The sequence below is a fragment of the Macadamia integrifolia genome, chromosome 12, assembly GCF_013358625.1.
Source record: "Macadamia integrifolia cultivar HAES 741 chromosome 12, SCU_Mint_v3, whole genome shotgun sequence".
Classification (NCBI taxonomy): domain Eukaryota; kingdom Viridiplantae; phylum Streptophyta; class Magnoliopsida; order Proteales; family Proteaceae; genus Macadamia; species Macadamia integrifolia.
The window spans coordinates 18,719,939-18,736,976 of NC_056568.1; the positions used below are offsets into that span (position 1 = coordinate 18,719,939).

The 17,038-nt window shown below is 43.2% G+C and overlaps 1 protein-coding gene and 1 long non-coding RNA gene across 2 annotated transcripts in view; both read right to left on the reverse strand.

Moving 5' to 3' along the window:
- LOC122057912 (serine protease SPPA, chloroplastic) overlaps positions 1 to 17,038 on the reverse strand; it is a 95,329-nt gene that overhangs the window by 68,852 nt on the left and 9,439 nt on the right. The gene's annotated exons all lie outside the window — the stretch shown is intronic.
- Positions 14,604 to 16,672, reverse strand: LOC122057913. Its single transcript, XR_006133648.1, has 3 exons — positions 16,342 to 16,672; positions 15,500 to 15,870; positions 14,604 to 15,401 (listed from the first exon to the last, which is right to left on the reverse strand). It is a non-coding gene; the product is annotated as an uncharacterized LOC122057913 (long non-coding RNA).

Below are 17,038 nucleotides of genomic sequence, written 5' to 3' on the forward strand. Positions count from 1 at the left end.
TTGAGACTAGAGATGTCCCTCTCAAGGGTGTGCTTTTGGTGGGAGTAGTGTCCTATGCTATTTGGCCCAGCCAAACTAAGGAGGAAATTGGTGTCCTCTAACCTGTGATAGCACTCCCTCAACTCAGACTCAACTATAGAAAGGTTATAACGGAGATTGGATCTCAGTAAGCAAGACATAGGGACAAAACAAACAACAACCCAAGCATCACAACCATGCTCTGATACCAGAATTGAAGTAGGGAGAACACTAGGAACTAGAGTCCCTATACAGGCTGATTAGGTTGGCAATACTAACGTGGTTTAAACTCAGGTATAGGCTGAAAGTAATGGGTGACAACAACATGCAAGAAATATATGCAGATTTAAAACCAGAAAACTACTGCAGCAATGAGAAATATAATCCTAAGCAATTACACCAACTTAATGGATTTCAATTAGGTAATATGGGGATGGGAACATGGGGCAGTAAGATGTCAAATGGGGTGCATGCACTTCAATATTCCAGAAGTAGCAGTTACTAACATATTCCTTAAATTTGCAGTCAATAATCAAAACCAAAAACACTCTTCATGCAGAGGTTCAGCAAAGGGATAAAGTAGCGGTAAAACAAAAGGCTTCAAACAGGGGTTCGGAGGCATGCAACTAAAACCATGGATGAAAAAAAAAGGGTTTATGTTGTAGTAATAACAACAGGGAAAATAAGAGATTGAGGGGGGGGGGCAACAAGAAGAAATATCGAGAAGTAGAGGAAGAGAGAAGGAGAAGGAGAGAAGAGAAGTTACCTTATTGCTTAGACAGAAGGAGAAGAGAAGATGCCATCCACGATGAGGGGAAGAGAGAGATTCACGATAGGGGGAGAATTTCTTGCGCACAATGCAGTCTTCTATTTTCATTAATTAAAACTGGTTGTAGGCCTTACAATTCAATAAATAATAAAGGCAAAGAAATCCTAATCAGAATCTAATAGTTTAGGAAAGTAAATAAAGACTCCTAATCTAATCCAATGTTTTAGGAAATAAAGAGTCTCACTCTAAGTAATTAAAAAGAAAAGCAAATTTACTTTCCGAAAAAAATAAAACAATAAAACTAGCAATTCTCTTTTGCGTTGATTGCTCAAGTGGGGCCCATATGAAGCTGTCCAAAGAAATCAGAATTGAGGAGTCCTTGCGTGACCCTCCAAGGTGGGCCCCATGTTGATCCTCAATCATACATCCAAATAGAGTCCAAGCTGGGTAGTCTTCTGCGATGCCTTCTCTGATAGACCTGATAACTTGGATTGATGTCCCCATCACTAACCCTCCTAACACCCCCATTCCGCCTGAGCAGTGGGCAAGGTTATTTCAACAGAACGAAGAAACCTTAAGAATCCTACAAGCTAACCAGACTGAGTTGGCTGATAGTAGAGCTGATCGGGAAGCACAGGTTGCTAATCTCTGGACCATTACCACTAGACTTGCTGTCATTGACACATCTATCCTAAACTCAAACGAACAGCAGGGTCACAATGCTCTAGGCACCAGATCTAGGATAGGAGTTCCCAACCCCAAGGTGGAGAAACATGAAAACCACGTTGATGGTTATGACAGGAATAGGGGATAGTTCCTAGGCACCGAACGTGGTGGAGGTCGAGGTAGAATTTTTAAAATCCTTTCGTATTGATATATATCCTACAATACATACCGATATGCATCAATACACCACCAATACACATCGATACGATACGATATGCCTCAATACGACTTTATGGAAAATATAAAATTGAGGTAAAATGTACGTTTCGGTATGTATTGGTACGTATTGGTGAGTATCGGTATGTATATATCAACACGTATCGGTGAGTATCGATATATATCGGTACGTATCGGTGAGTATCGGTACGTATCGGTAAGTATCGGTATGTACCGATACAGTGCGCTACGGCCATATAATGGCTAAGATGGGTAATTTTTCAGAAAAACACGATTTTTTGAAAGGGTTTTGTTCTAAAGTTGCTGTCAGCCATATTTCTCTCTAACTAAAGTGGAAATCAAGGTTGGGAACAAGGATTTTACATTTATGGGACAACTAAAAACCTTGAATTCTTAGTACGATACCCTCAATTTAGTGTTTATGCATAATACATGTTATCAATAGCTTTTTTTAACAAATTCTTTTTGCAAAAGTGTTTAAAAAAATGTTTCCTATCCATTTATGTGTGTATCTTTAGCGTATCTTAGTGTATCTCCGATACGATACGATACCCTCCGATACGTATCTTAATTTTGGCCGACCGATACGACAACCGATATCGATACTTTAATCCTTGGGTAGAGGTCATGGGCAACCTGGTCTAAGATACCACACCCCATATAGAGATGAAGAGGGTTTTGATCAGTATAATAAGGGTTATGATGTTAGGCAAATGGTTAAGGTAAATGCCCCTTCCTATAATGGTCAAATCGATGCTAAAGTCCTCTTAGACTGGATTAGGTAAATGGATCGGTACTTCGATTTCTATGATATGCCTGAGGAAGTCCACTTCAGATTCATTAAATTCAAGCTTACCAAAGCTGCCCAAAACTTCTGGACAAATCTAGAGTACCAAGAGATCAATCTAGGACTTGAGCCAATGACAACTTAGGTAAAAATGCAGGAGAGATTGATGGACGACCAGTAGAGACAAGGAAGAAAACCCTGAGAGAACTCAGAGTTGCAAGGGAGAAGAGAAGAATTCGCACAAGGGGGCAAAGGAAGTCACACGTCTTGCACCATACCCGGCACCAAAACATTCAATTCAATTCAGTCTCAAAACCTGTCTAATAACCTGGGTCACATGCCTTTATATAATAAACTAAAATTAAAACTTACCTAATCAAAATCTAAAACTGAAATAACTACTAATTACTTCCTCAAGTCTAACTAATAAAATTAGAAACGAAATAAAACTCAAATTGGTAACTCCCTAACTTACTAATAACTACCCAAAATAAAAGATTACATATCTTCCCAAATAAAATAACTCATTATTTCCTAAATAAAGTAACTCATAAAATATCCTACTAATCCCAAAAATCCATTTGGATCTGGTTCGTCTCCGTTGAGATTGCCTGAAGGGTCAACCCAGTTCAGCCTCAATTCTACATCAGAGACTCGAAAGGGAATTCTCGCCTATTACCTATAGGCGACAATTATTGAATGACATGAACACCCTAAGGCAAGGGAAACTGACTGTGACTGAGTACATGAGCAAGTTCAATGAACTAAAATTAGAAGCCGTACTCGTGAGGATGTTGAGCAGACACTTTCCAGGTTCCTTACTGGGCTCAACTCCAAAATCCAGTCACATATGGCAACCCCACCTGGTGCGAGATGTTCCACAAGCCTTCTGGATAGCTCTCGAAATAGAATCCTCTATGATGACTTTTCCTCAGAAGAAGAGCTTCTAGGCTAGGTGAATCCCATTTCCGGAAACCCCTCCAAGGTTCATCAGGATTCCCAAAAGCATCTGCTATACCCCAATGTCAATTTAACAATAAGGGAAAGGGAATATTGGGTGAAGCACCCAAGAGGAGTGGTCAACAATAGTGCTTCAAGTGTCAAGGGTTTGGTCACTTCTCCTAGGAATGCCCCAATAGAAACCTTTATGTAGGAGAGCAAAACCTTGAAGATGATGACCAAGAGGGCTTTCAGGACAATGAGTATAAGGACCATAGGCCAGATGAGACCATATCTGATGAGGTGGTCAAGGAGGTTGGTAACTCCAGACTCAGTAATGTGCTATGCATGGTCTCGCAACCTAAGAACAACGATGATTGGCAACGGACCAATATCTTTATCACTTACTGTTGGTGCCAAAATTCAAAATGCGCACCTAGTGACGTGGCAGGGGCAATTTTGGGTATATGAAAGGAAAACATGGGCTAACCGTATCGATCCGTTACCCATCTATGATGCAATAATAGCGTACCAAGACGGTTAAGGAACGCTCATGTAAGGTGATATTAATGGGACAGGTGGTAGCAACATATTGGAGGGATCACTTCATGGGAGATGTGGGCTGATGGTTTAGGTAATGGACCGGTTAACTCTCAAAGTACACAAGGAGAGAAAACCAGCCAAGGAAAGGACAATCAACAAATCAAAAAAAACCCAATTACAATGTAACACTTTATTTCATTTTATGCCTTTTCTTTCCAGTATTTAGAATTAGAAATGGAGTAAAACTCTTACGTTCACTTCCCTTGAATTTTCAACCCACAGAGTCTATCTGTTAGGCTCTAGTGATTTGTATTCAGAACTCCTTTTTGAAGAATATAACAGTTTATGCCCTCATCCTTTGGAGGTTTTGATCGCTAAAAAGTCTCTGGAGCAATTTGGGCAAGAGGAGAGCCCAAGTCGTTTGATCGAAGTCAGGTTCATTAGTGAATCCAGTCAGGAAGGATTCTGGCATGCCTGCGCATACACTAGTACGGTTAGCTGACCGTAGCATAGGGAAGGATTTTGTGCAAACATCTTTTTTGGGCACGCCCGGTGGGAAACTCGTCAACATGGTGGTTCAAACCAGGGGGATTCCAGAAGCTCTGAGGGGCAACGAACACTGAGTCCCCATGAAGCTTCTAGCCTAAACCCAGAGGTCAGTCAATCTTCTGCAGGACAGTCGTTAGTGGCGGCTGAGGATGTAACCAAGCAGGTGGAAACCGCCATTCAAGCAACATCACGGCCAATGCGGAAGACATATACCAGAGGGTATCCCGTTAGTGAAAAACACCCTCGACCACAAGTTTTACCAAATGATGGCACTTATGGTGCCACACACCCAGTCAAATGGTCAGGCCAATCCCAACGTGGCTTCTTCTAGCAACCCACCAAGGTTCGGTGAACAAAACTGTGAAGCAGGCACTGCAATCCAAGAAGGAAACGTTGGAACTAGCCAATGACCACAAGTAGCATATACTAACCCTGCATATCAGCCAAGTTCATGATATGCACCGGCCAGTACGGCCACCCCCGAGACAAGCAACATCCTAGTGAATAGTTCATGGTATGCACCGGCTAGCTCAAGTGCCACAGGGGCTAATGTCGTGCCATTGGGTGCCCATCCTTATCAGGCCAGTTACCAAGGCCATCAGGGCAGCAGAAGTGGGGATAGGACAACCACCTCTCGCCAAAACATGCCAGACCCTCAAGGGGTAGGTTGGCAAGAAAACAATGCATTTGACTAGGTGGAATACGGTCAGAGGAACCCAACCTTTGTTGTTCCAGAGCCGTTAGTGGCCCAGGGTAACCACATGATGGTTGACCAGGAAGAACTGGTCAGAGTTATTCAAGACCATATCAACCCTACCTTCCAGCCAGTCATGAGGCCTATGTACCGGAAACCATGCCCAGAATATCAGGATATGATTGACATAGGAAGAAACTTGAAGATACCTAAATTCTTCAAGTTCTCCGAAGAAGATAATATGTCCATAGTGGAACATATTGCTCGTTTCACCGTCCATTGTGGGACTGTAGGGACAAGCGACCTTATAAAACTAAGGTTCCCAACTTGCTGACCAGGGTAGCCTTCTCATGGTATTGTAATCTACCGGTCAATTCCATTCAAAACTAGGGGGGAAATGGTGATGCAGATTAATAACCAAACTAGGCTTGTTTTATTATGAATAAGCCTAGGGTTGGGATTTATAAATGTTGGGCCTTTAATCCCATGTGTTTTGAGTGTAATAGAGGTTGCATATGGCATTACTAGTTTGTTTCCTTTTTCATTAGTTTCCCTTTTAGTTGGGTTTGATTTGAGTTATATTTGTTTCCTTAGAATTTAAGTTATTAGTTGAGTCAAGTCATTAGTAGTTAGTTTCCTTTTTCAACTAGTTTCTAATTTCAGTTTTTAGTAACTATTGTATTAGGAGAAAATTTGGTTTCCTTTTTTAGCAACCTTCTATTTCGTAATTCTCTCCCCCATCAACATTATAAATAAAGAGGAGGCTCCTAAAGGAATGATGATTTTGATAAACAAATTTAATGGCTGCTGCTATTGTCTTCTTCATGAAGAGTTGTCTTATGTTTGATCAAGGCTGATGGAATTGGTGTTTGATCCAATTGACTCCTTGCGGTGAGAAACCCAGGAGGATCTTCTTCTTCTTCAAGTGTTCTTTTTCTTTCTTCAAGACTCTACTACTGCCTAACTGTTACAAGTATTTATATCAGTCCTTATTCTCAGTTCTGTACAACGATAGGCATTCCTGTGAAGAAAATTCAACTTCTGCCCAGGCCTACCCCGCGGTCAATTTTGGCTGAGATTTTGACCTTAGGCTCCAATCATCCCAGGAGGAATTTGATCCAGATTTGAGGCCCTTCTGACCTCTGGTTGTTGAGTTATTAAAAATCTCCTTTTTCTTGTCGTTTAGTGACCTGTGGTAGCTAGGACTGAAATCGGCAGACCTGTTCTTAATTCTGTTTACTCTTTGGACTGTGGTTAACAGAAATCAGTTGGTTTGAAACTAAATGAAGTGTCATCAGTGGTCTGACTAAGAGAATACTTTCTGTTGGGATCGTTAGACCTGTGTTCTCCTAATTTTCTGATCTGATTTCTACTGTTGAATGGTCTGGTTTATGGTTCTTGATTAAAAGTTCCTGCAGTTGAGACTTGGTTGGTTCTTCCTATCCTAGTCAACATTAAGTGATATCAGAGCATGGCAGAGGACAACCCTATCACTAAGTTGAAGAACTCCATGGCTTCTATGATGGAGATGTTTCTACAACTACATCAAAAAATGGTGCAAACGAATGAAATATTTAGAATGCAATGACGTGTTGGTCCCTGAATCATTAATAACACCCATAACACCTCCATGGGAAGTGAAGATACCTCTATTCAAATCAAAAGAACTTGAAGTCAAGGTTCACATTGAAGAGATAGTTCTTGAAACTTCAAAGACAGAAGGTCAAGAGATAGAATATTCCATTGAAGAATTCTACTTTGAAGAGAGCATAGTCGACAATATTAAGGCCGTAGAAGATGACGTAGTGGGTGAAATCACTCTATAACAAGTCTTTGAGATTCATGATGAAGAGCTTGTTCTTCCAATCCTTGATGAGAAGGTTACCAACGTTGATGACTCTATGCAAACAACATTCACAGTTGGCATTGACTCAGAGGTTGAACATACAAAGTTTGTTATGCCATCAGGGTTCTTCGAAGAGAAAGCTCCACGCCTTGAAGACTACATTCCACAAGTTTACAAGCAACCAGAATTTTGTTTGGGAATGGTCAAAGCTACTACTGACATGTTTCCCCCTCATCACTGCAAAATTCGAGGACGAAATTTTTCAAGATTGGGAGAGTCGATGCAGATTAATCACCAAACTAGGCTTGTTTTATTATGAATAAGCCTAGAGTTGGGTTTCATACATGTTGGGCCTTTGATCCCATGTGTTTTGAGTGTAATAGACCACTTTTATGGATCTAAAAGAGGGGCTCTAAGGTTGCATACGGGATTACTAGTTTGTTTCCTTTTTCATTAGTTTCCTTTTCAGTTGGGTTTGATTTGAGTTACATTTGTTTCCTTAGGAGTCAAGTCATTAGTAATTAGTTTCCTTTTTCAACTAGTTTCTAATTTCGGTTTTTAGTAACTTGTATTAGGAGAAAATTTGGTTTCCTTTTTTAGGATCCTTCTATTTTGTAATTCCCTCCCCAATCAACATTATAAATAAAGAGGAAGAGGCTCCTAAAGGATTGATGATTTTGATAGACAAATTAATGGCTGCTGCTATTGTCTTCTTCATGAAGAGTTGTCTTATGTTTGATCAAGGCTGAAGGAATTGGTGTTTGATCCAATAGACTCCTTGTGGTGAGAAGCCCAGGACGATCTTCTTCTTCTTCAAGTGTTCTTTTTCTTTCTTCTTCAAGACTCTACTACTGCCCAATTGTTACAGGTATTTCTATCAGTCCTTATTCTCAGTTCTGTCCAGCGATAGGCATTCCTGTGAAGAAAATTCAACTTCTTCCCAGGCCTATCCCACGGTCAGTTTCAGCTGAGATTTTGACCTGAGGCTCCACTCATCCCAGGAGGAATTCGATCCAGATTTGAGGCCCTTCTGACCTCTGGTTGTTGAATTATTAAAGATCTCTTTTTTCTTGTCTTTTAGTGACCTGTGGTAGCTAGGACTGAAATCGGCAGGCCTGTTCTTAATTCTGCTTACTCTTTGGACTGTGGTTGATGGAAATCAGTTGGTTTGAAACTAATTGAAGTGTTATCAGTCCCTGTTATCAGTACTTTGATCTGACTAAGAGAATACTTGCTGTTGGGATCGTTAGACCTCTGTTCTCCTAATTTTCTGATCTGATTTCTACTGCTGAATAGTCTGGTTTATGGTTGTTCTTTGATTAAAAGTTTCTACAGTTGAGACTTGGTTGGTTCTTCCTATTCTGGTCTACATTAAATGGAAGATAAGTTTCATCTTCAGTTCTATAGGACCGAGCCCACGGTATCAGTGTCCGAATTAGCAAGGATGCACCAGGAAAATGGTGAGTCCGTTGACCAGTTCGTCAACAGATTTAAGGTAGCAAAGCACTGTTGTGTGGTCAACCTATAAGAAGGAGAGTTCGCATAAATGGCCCTCAGTGGCCTGTCTTTGGAGTTAAGAAAGCGGTTCACTAGCCAAGAGTTCATAGACCTTAGCCAATTGGTGGCACAGGCCACCTGCTATGAGCATATTTTAAAAGAGGAAGAGCAAAAGTGTTCTTCCGCTACAAATACGTACAAAGGGGCAACGTATAACCTGGCCCCTCATGGGTTCTGGCCAACAAAAACCAGCTAATACTATTGACTGTGAAATAGACTTAGCCAAAATTGTAGAAGGCAAACCCTACGTTTGCAAATTTCTGACCAAACCCCAAGACAAATGACCACACAAAGAGCCTTCCAACCACGGAATTACGACTCAAATGTGAGGTATTCGTTTGACACCTCCAAGGCCGAGGTCATCTTTAACCAGCTTTTAAGGGATAAATAGATCAAGTTATCTGAGGGGCACCAAATACTTGACCTCAAGGATAGGATAAATTGTAAATGGCATAACACAGACTCTCACTTTACCAATAGCTGTATTGTCTTACATAATGCCATACAAAAAGCTATAAACAATTGCTGGTTGAAATTCCCAGAGGACAAAGGCGTAATGATGGTCGACGAGGACCCGTTCCCTACGGTCAACATGGTAAATGCGGATCTCTCAGGCCTACTCTCTCAGCCACAAGCAGTCCCTAGGAGAGAGATCGAATTTCAGGCCACTCACTTCCCGTCTAGCTCTAGCCAAATCGGGAGATGTTGAGTTAAGGCCTCCAAGGACGAGTCCAAGACCGAAGATTGACTGAAGAGATGACCAAGGTAAGAAGGTTGTATCGGAATGAAGGAAGCCATCAGATGGGCCATTAGTTTTGTTGAAAGACTTAAAGAACCTGCAAACCCAAAAGTGAGATGAAAAGTCGAGAAGCTCAAACCCACAATCAAGGGAAAGGTTCCAATGGAGTGTCTGTCGCCACTGCAAACGCTTGATCGATGAAGCCCCTCATTCAACCTAGGGGCAAACTGGAGACCTTTGGAGTCCTAAAGCAATCCCCAAGGGCAAACAATTGGAGTCAGCCCCACGGCTTGTTCTATTGGCCCGGCCTAGGAAGCTCGTCATAGCCCTAAAAGAATTCGACCAAGGCTAGACACGAAAAGAAGGCTCGACTTTAGACGTGACCTAGAACTTGAGCGTTGGCCTCATCAGAGACGGGCCGAGGAAATATGTGGGTCAGTAAAAGATAGAACGGGACATTCCCCATCTAGAAGGCCAGAAAAGGAGCGGATCCCTATTAGGGAACGCCTAAGCCATTGTCCGAGTAAGGGCCTCTTCAAGACCGTCTACAAACCCACAAAGTAAGAAATAGAGAGCGGCCAAGAAGCCCATATTTACGAATGGTACGGCCAAAAGTGGATCATACTCATTATTGGAGTACGGCCAGGCATCCCAAGTTCCCTTTTGATGAAGGTCAGGGCATGACCAGGACCTAGAAAAGAAGATGGCAAAGGCAGTAGGCCGCTATCCGAAGAGAAGGGTCATCACGGTCACATCTACAAAGAACAAAGGGAAGGGAAAGAAGGTACGCCAGTGTCGGTCATCACAATACAGCAGACCGACAAAGAGTTAGAATGCCAACCTGAAAAACCAGAAGCACCAACCGAGGTAAAAAATTGCCTAGACACTCAAGGGCAGAGTGAAGAACTTAACCCTAATGTGAAGCAGGTGGTCAATTCAGAAGTTGACCCCGAAGTGTTCGACTTGAGAACAAAAAGTAGCGGAGACTTCGGAGAGTTCGTCAGCATGATGTTCGGATCAGTGGAGTCCTAGTTAGTCATCAACATGGTGTACATATTTCCTAAAGTGTTCCAGAATGACCCAATCCACATAGAGGAGCTTGATTAGCTTCCGGAAATTCTAGGGGTAGATGTAGTCACCGTACTCATGGATAAATTGGAAATTAGTTCGACAAAAGAAGAAGACAGAAAGTTTCCGCTCCCAGAGAAAACGCAAGAGATGGCCAGGGCTTCTTTTGACCGGCCAACTAAGGAAATGACCCAACACTTGAAGCCACCCTATGTTACTTAAAACATGGATGGAAAACCCATCTCAAGAGTTTTGATGGATAATGGTGCAGCGGTCAACATACTACCATCACGAATGATGGCTAAACTCTAACGAAATGAGAACGACCTGATCCCAGCAGATGTGGCCGTGATAAATTTCCTGGGAGGAGTCAGTTCCCCAAGTGGTGTCTTGCCAGTCAAACTGAAGATAGGAGGTCAAAGTTTCATGATCGCTTTCTTTATCATGGATGCGATGGAAAACTACAATGCACTACTAGGGCATGACTGGATTCACGCTAATAGTTGTGTACCCTGCAATTCCTCATGTTCTGGAATGAAAGGGGTCAAGTAAAAGTAGTCATGGCAGACAACCGGCCCTTCCTAGTTAATGCCAGCTTAGCTGATGCAATGTTTTACCACGGGGAAGTGTCCCCGATCAAGTTCCTAGAACCTGATGAAGGCAGACTGACCATCATGATGGTCAGTCGATTTGGAGCACATTACTGGAAGGCCGCCATTGAGAGACCGAAACTAGTATTGGATGCATCCCGAAATGGAGCAGAGATCCAATAAGAGTACACTCAGGAGGCTAGCAGAGGCCCAAATTGAACATCGATTGGCAGATGTGCCAACGGTCATGGCCACTAAAGAAGAATACAGCCTAAGCATCATGGTAAAAAACCTACCACCAGCCCCACCAAAGATGGAAGAGACTTTAGCCGAGGTGGAAGATCCTTTGCAGGAAGTAAATCTAGGCTCAGAAGAAGACAAGAAGCCTATCTTTGTAAGCATACCGTTACGGCCATATTTCAAGGAAAAACCTGTAAACCTCCTCATGGCCAATAGAAGTTGTTTCGCTTGGGACTCATCTGAGATGCCAAGGTTAGACAGTAAGCTCGTAGAGCACCGGTTACCCATCAAAAGTGGATATAAGCAGTTCAAACAGCCCCCCATATATGTGGAGTGGTTGTCAAATGTAGTCCCAGTCATCAAGAAAAAGGTAAACTTAGGGTGTGCATTGACTTTAGAGATCTAAACAAGGCCACACCTAAGGATGAATACTCCATGCCCGTGGTAGACATGTTGGTAGATTCAGCCTCCAAGCACTAAATCCTATCATTCATGGATGGACATGCAGGTTACAACCAAATATTCATAGCTGAGGATGATGTGCCTAAAACGGCATTCCGATGTCGAGGGGCATTGGGAACATATGAATGGGTAGTAATGCCATTCGGTCTAAAGAATGCAAGAGCCACTTATCAGAGGGCCATGAACATCATATTCCATGTCATGATTGGTCGTTTCCTTAAAGTATACGTAGATGATGTGGTGGTTAAATCCCAAAATGAGGACGAACATCTCAACCACCTAGCTAAGACGTTTGACCGAATGAAAACTCACGGTCTAAAAATGAATCCCCTAAAATGCGCCTTTGGGGTGTTTACAGGTAACTTCCTGGGTTTCCTAGTGCATCAGAAAGGGATAGAAGTGGATAAGAACAAAACAAGGGCCATAAGAGAGGCTCGACCTCCTCGCAACAAAAAGGAGTTACAAAAATCCTCGGTCAAGTCAACTTCCTTAGACGATTCATCTCAAACTCAGCGGGGAGGATGAGAGCTTTTCCCCTTTGTGAAACTTAGAAATGAGTAGGAATTCAAATGGGAATGAAGCCACCAGGCCGCGTTCGAAGAAGTCAAGAGATACTTAATCAATCCTCCTGTACTGACGCCTCCACGAAAGGGGATTCCACTAAAATTATATGTATCTACCGCACCAGAATCCATAGCTGGTTTGTTGGCAAAGGACAACGAGCACGGTCATAAACAGGCTGTGTACTATTTAAGCTGGACTCTTAATGACGTCAAAATAAGGTACACGGCCATTGAAAAGCTATACTTATCACTATATTTCTCATGCACCAAATTACGGTACTATTTGATCCCAGTGACCGTAGACGTCTTATGCCAGACATATGTGATTAAGAACATGCTTAATAAACCTATAGTGTAAGGGAGAATTGGCAAGTGGGCTATGGCCCTAACCGAGTTTGCCTTACAGTACGTGCCTCAGAAGGCCGTAAAGGGGCAGGCATTGGCAGACTTTCTAGCTGACCACCCACCGTTAGAAATATCACAAGAGAATGTGATCAACTTGTCCCCTTGGAAGATGTTTTTTGACAGATAAAGGACGGAATGGTCAGCTGGAGCAGGGGTGATGATCATGTCCACACATGGCGTGGAGACGCATCTGGCGTTTCAGCTATGTTTTACCTATTCCAATAACCAAGCTGAGTATAAGGCCCTGTTGATTGGTCTAGAGACCCTTCTAGGGATGGACATACTAGTAGTTGAGGTAACTGGAGACTCCCAACTAATGATCAAGCAAATAGTCGAGGAGTATCGATGTGAGAGTGAGTCATTGATCAAATATTTGGAAAAGGCCCAGAGCTTGATCAAAAGATTCCAAGATGCATCCCTCAAGTACATTCCAAGGAAAGAGAACTCAATGGCTAACAGTCTAGCCTAGACCGCTTTAGGCGCAAAGCTGGGAGAAGGCCAATGTAAACAAGTGATAACTCTCCGAAGGAAGCTTTTCTCATCAATTGCAGAACATGCAACGGTCGAGGTGAATAGCTTAGGAGAGTTGAAGCCTAATTGGAGGACACCGCTACTTCAGTTTCTGCAAAATCCTAATAGCAGGACTAACCAAAAGACTAGGTACCAAGCCCTAGGATACGTAGCCTTAGGGGGTCATCTCTACAGGAAGGCTGAAGATGGCCTGTTGCTACAGTGTGTGGGAGTAAACAAGTCCCTACAAATCATGGCCGAAATCCATAAAGGGATTTGTGGAGCACATCAGGCTGGTCCAAAAATGCAATGGTTGATCAGATGATATGGCTATCATTGGCCAACTATTGTGGACGATTGCCTTAAATATGCAAAAGGGTGTCAAGCATGTCAAAGGCATGGGCCGATTCAACGAACTCCACTGGCTGATTTGCACCCTATTATCAGACCGTGGCCTTTTAGAGGATGGGCTATGGACATCATAGGAAAGACTTACCCTCCTTCTAGCCAAGGACATAGCTTCATGCTGGCCACAACGGACTACTTTACTAAGTGGGTGGAAGTCATTCCACTTAAAGTAGTGAGTCAGGCGGATGTGATCAAATTCTTGAAGCAAGGTATTATTCACAGGTTTGGCATTCTTGAGACCATAACCTGTGATAACGGGAGCACGTTTACAGGGGATTTAGTACTGGAATTTTCTAAGGAACATGGAATCACCATCATTCATTCAACTCCTTACTACGCCCAAGGCAACGGTTAGGCCGAAGCAAGTAATAAGGTTCTAAAATCAAATTTGGCTAAGGTCATTGTTGATAATCCTTCTGCCTGGGCCGAGTTGTTATCTGAAGTCCTCTGGGCCTACTGAACTACCAAACGGTCTGGTGTAGGGACCACGCCTTTCTCTTTAACATTTGGTCATGATGTGGTTTTACCCATGGAGGCTACAGTGAAATCATTACGAGTTGCCCAATAGCATAGCTTGACTCCATTCAAATATAGCGAAGCTATGTTGACTGAATTAGAAGACCTAACTGAAGAACGTGTCAAGGCCTTGAACTATATGCAAGCTCAGAAAGGATGGTGGCCAAGGCACATGACAAGATAGTTAGACCTTTAGGATTCCAAGAAGGTCAATTGGTGTGGAAAGCTATCCTACCAATTAGGGCTAAGCCTAGCCTATTTGGTAAATGGTCTCCTACGTGGGAGGGACCATTCGAAATATACCAAACGCTTAAAGGAGGAGCGTACAGGTAACAGGACCTCAATGGGCAGATCCAATTGAAACCAATCAATGGGAAATACTTGAAAAGGTATTCCCCGGTCATGTGGGAACCGGCCTAATAAAGAGCGAGGCCCCAGCCTATGACCGGCTTTATTATTTCCATACTAAGCTGACAAAAGAAGGATGAATATAAAAGTAAAATGACAAGAGCTTCATTACTTAAAAGAACGACCATAAACGTTCATCACCAAAAAGGGGAGAAGATGCAGAAAGAGGAAAGAAAATCATCCAAACATACTAGGGGGCATTCCCCTTAGATTTTCTGGCTCGCAGGCCTCAAAGTTGAAGCGGTCAGCTATCTGAGACCAACCAGCCTGCAGTTTGTAATCCAGCTGAGATAACTGATGGGTGACTTCAATTAGATCCCTCTCCCAGGCTTCAACATGCGGTTCAGAGGCTTGTAGACCTTCAGCCAACAAGGTAACTTCCCCAAAGAGTTCCTGAAACGCCTAAGCATTAGACTCTATCTTCTTCTCTCTCCCTTCGGAGATTACTGATCTCTTTGTCTAGGCGTTTAATTTTGGCCTGAGAAGCTGTTGCAGCCTCCATCAAACGCTCCAGTTTGGGTTGCGCAGCATCCACCTTCTTAGAAGAGGCTTTTTGAATGTCCTGAGATCATTGAGTCGAGTCCAAAACATCGATTGCCTCAGGAATAGAACTCCCGATCATCCTGCTCAAATCCTTGAGAAGATCTCCACAGACATGTTTTGACGAGAGAGTAGGATCAGCCAAAATCTCATTCGCAATCTGCTCCAAATCAACAGTCTGCCCACTCCTCCAAAACTCCCTCGCAGACATATTGACAGAGGCTTCATATAGGGCTTTCACACGGTCGATAACAGAGACGACCTGGGAAGATGCACTAAGGCCGTCTTGGATGAATGAGCCCGGGAGGACCTTAGAAGATTCAGGCGAGAGAGCATGCCAATAAAATCTGGGAGAGATATCGAGGCCCGCAAAAAAGAAAAAAATTAGTGGCCTCCTTGTATGTATAAAGGAAAGAAGCAAAGAAGACCGGTCAATGGAACTTACCCCTTCAGAGGCCGGAGGAGATGGAACTACAGCCAAAACGGGAGCAGGGGGTTGATAGGAAACTTGACTTTTGCCTTTAAGTGCACCATAAACCACAGAAGTGCCAGTATGGTGATGCAAGGGCAGAGTGGTGTCTTCTGCAGATTTCTTGGAAGGGGATTCGGATATAAGCACCGCTGACCGAGACTGCTTGGATGCCATGGAAGCTAGCTTAGTCGGAGTGGTTGCAGACCGTTTGCCTCGCCTCAACCTTTTCAGGGAGACTTGTTCCTCTGGAAGACTACCTGTCAGCAGAACAGCCAGCTCCTCAACAGCTTGAACATCATCAGGGGTGTTAGAAGACTCCTGAACAGTGCTAGCCGGAAGTGCAGCTGAAGAAGACGAACACATGTAATGGTCAGAGAAAAGCAGAAGTACTAACGACCAAAAGGAAAAGAAAAGGATAAAATACCCAAGATAAGGACGATACTCGACTACAGCTACGTGATTCCTCACACTGCGCCACTCATGGTCAATGGCCAATAGACCCGAAAAGGTCACATGTTCTGTAGCTTCATAGGCTTGGACATTCGCTACGTCAGCAATGGCAAAGGGGGCATCTGACAGAGGAGGTTTCCTCTCCATCAAACGAGCGAACGCACGATGGAAACAGTCATACTTTATGGGACGGCCACGGAGTAACTTACTCGCATTCTCTGGCTGGGTCATGAATTTGTGACACTCAATGCGTTTTTAATCCTCTATGGCTTTTCGATGTCTCTCCTCCATAGCCTGACGATCTGGGCTATATTTAATGTGGAAAGCCTTTTCACATTTAACGATGGAGTTATAAAAGGAATTACCTTTAAAAGATCAGAGACGGCATTTCCGGTAGCCCTGACTCTGCAATTCAGAAAATGAGGCTGCATTAGAACCATTGTTGTGGGTAGACGCACGGTCAGAAGGAGTTGCATCTAAAACCTCGGCGTAATAGGATTGCCACCAAGACTAAAAGTCCTCGGTCACAGAAGGAGCCAACCGGAATGGAACAGGAGTGAATTCGGAAAGAACGAAGGCTTTGATGTCTGTGATCCTTTGAATTACTGCCTCGTTGAACAGCATAGGATGGTCAAGTTTCTGGCAAGACAGAGTAGTAACAAGGATGGGGAACAGACTGGATACGACTGAATTGACGTGCCACGAAATGAGGGTATAGCACTCTGTCCCACACATGTTGTTCTTGGAATGCTCTAGAGTAATTCCAAAGTGCAGATTAAGGCAAGTCAGAGAACTAGCTCATAGATCAGGCGCGGTCAAAGGTTCGCAAATAGCGTAGGCCAGCCATTCAGGCACGTTGTCAAGAGTACGAAAAGGAATGAAGCGCTCATGAAAATGGAGGATTAGAGAAGTCATAGTATGCTGCACGAGAAAGGGAGGGGCCGACACATGCTCAAAAGAGTAGCCCATGACGAGGGAGGTGTTTTGAACCCGGAAAGGATAAATCTCAGGAAAGTAGGCTCTGAGCCACATCTAATAATTCAGAATGGTCCACCTCCATTC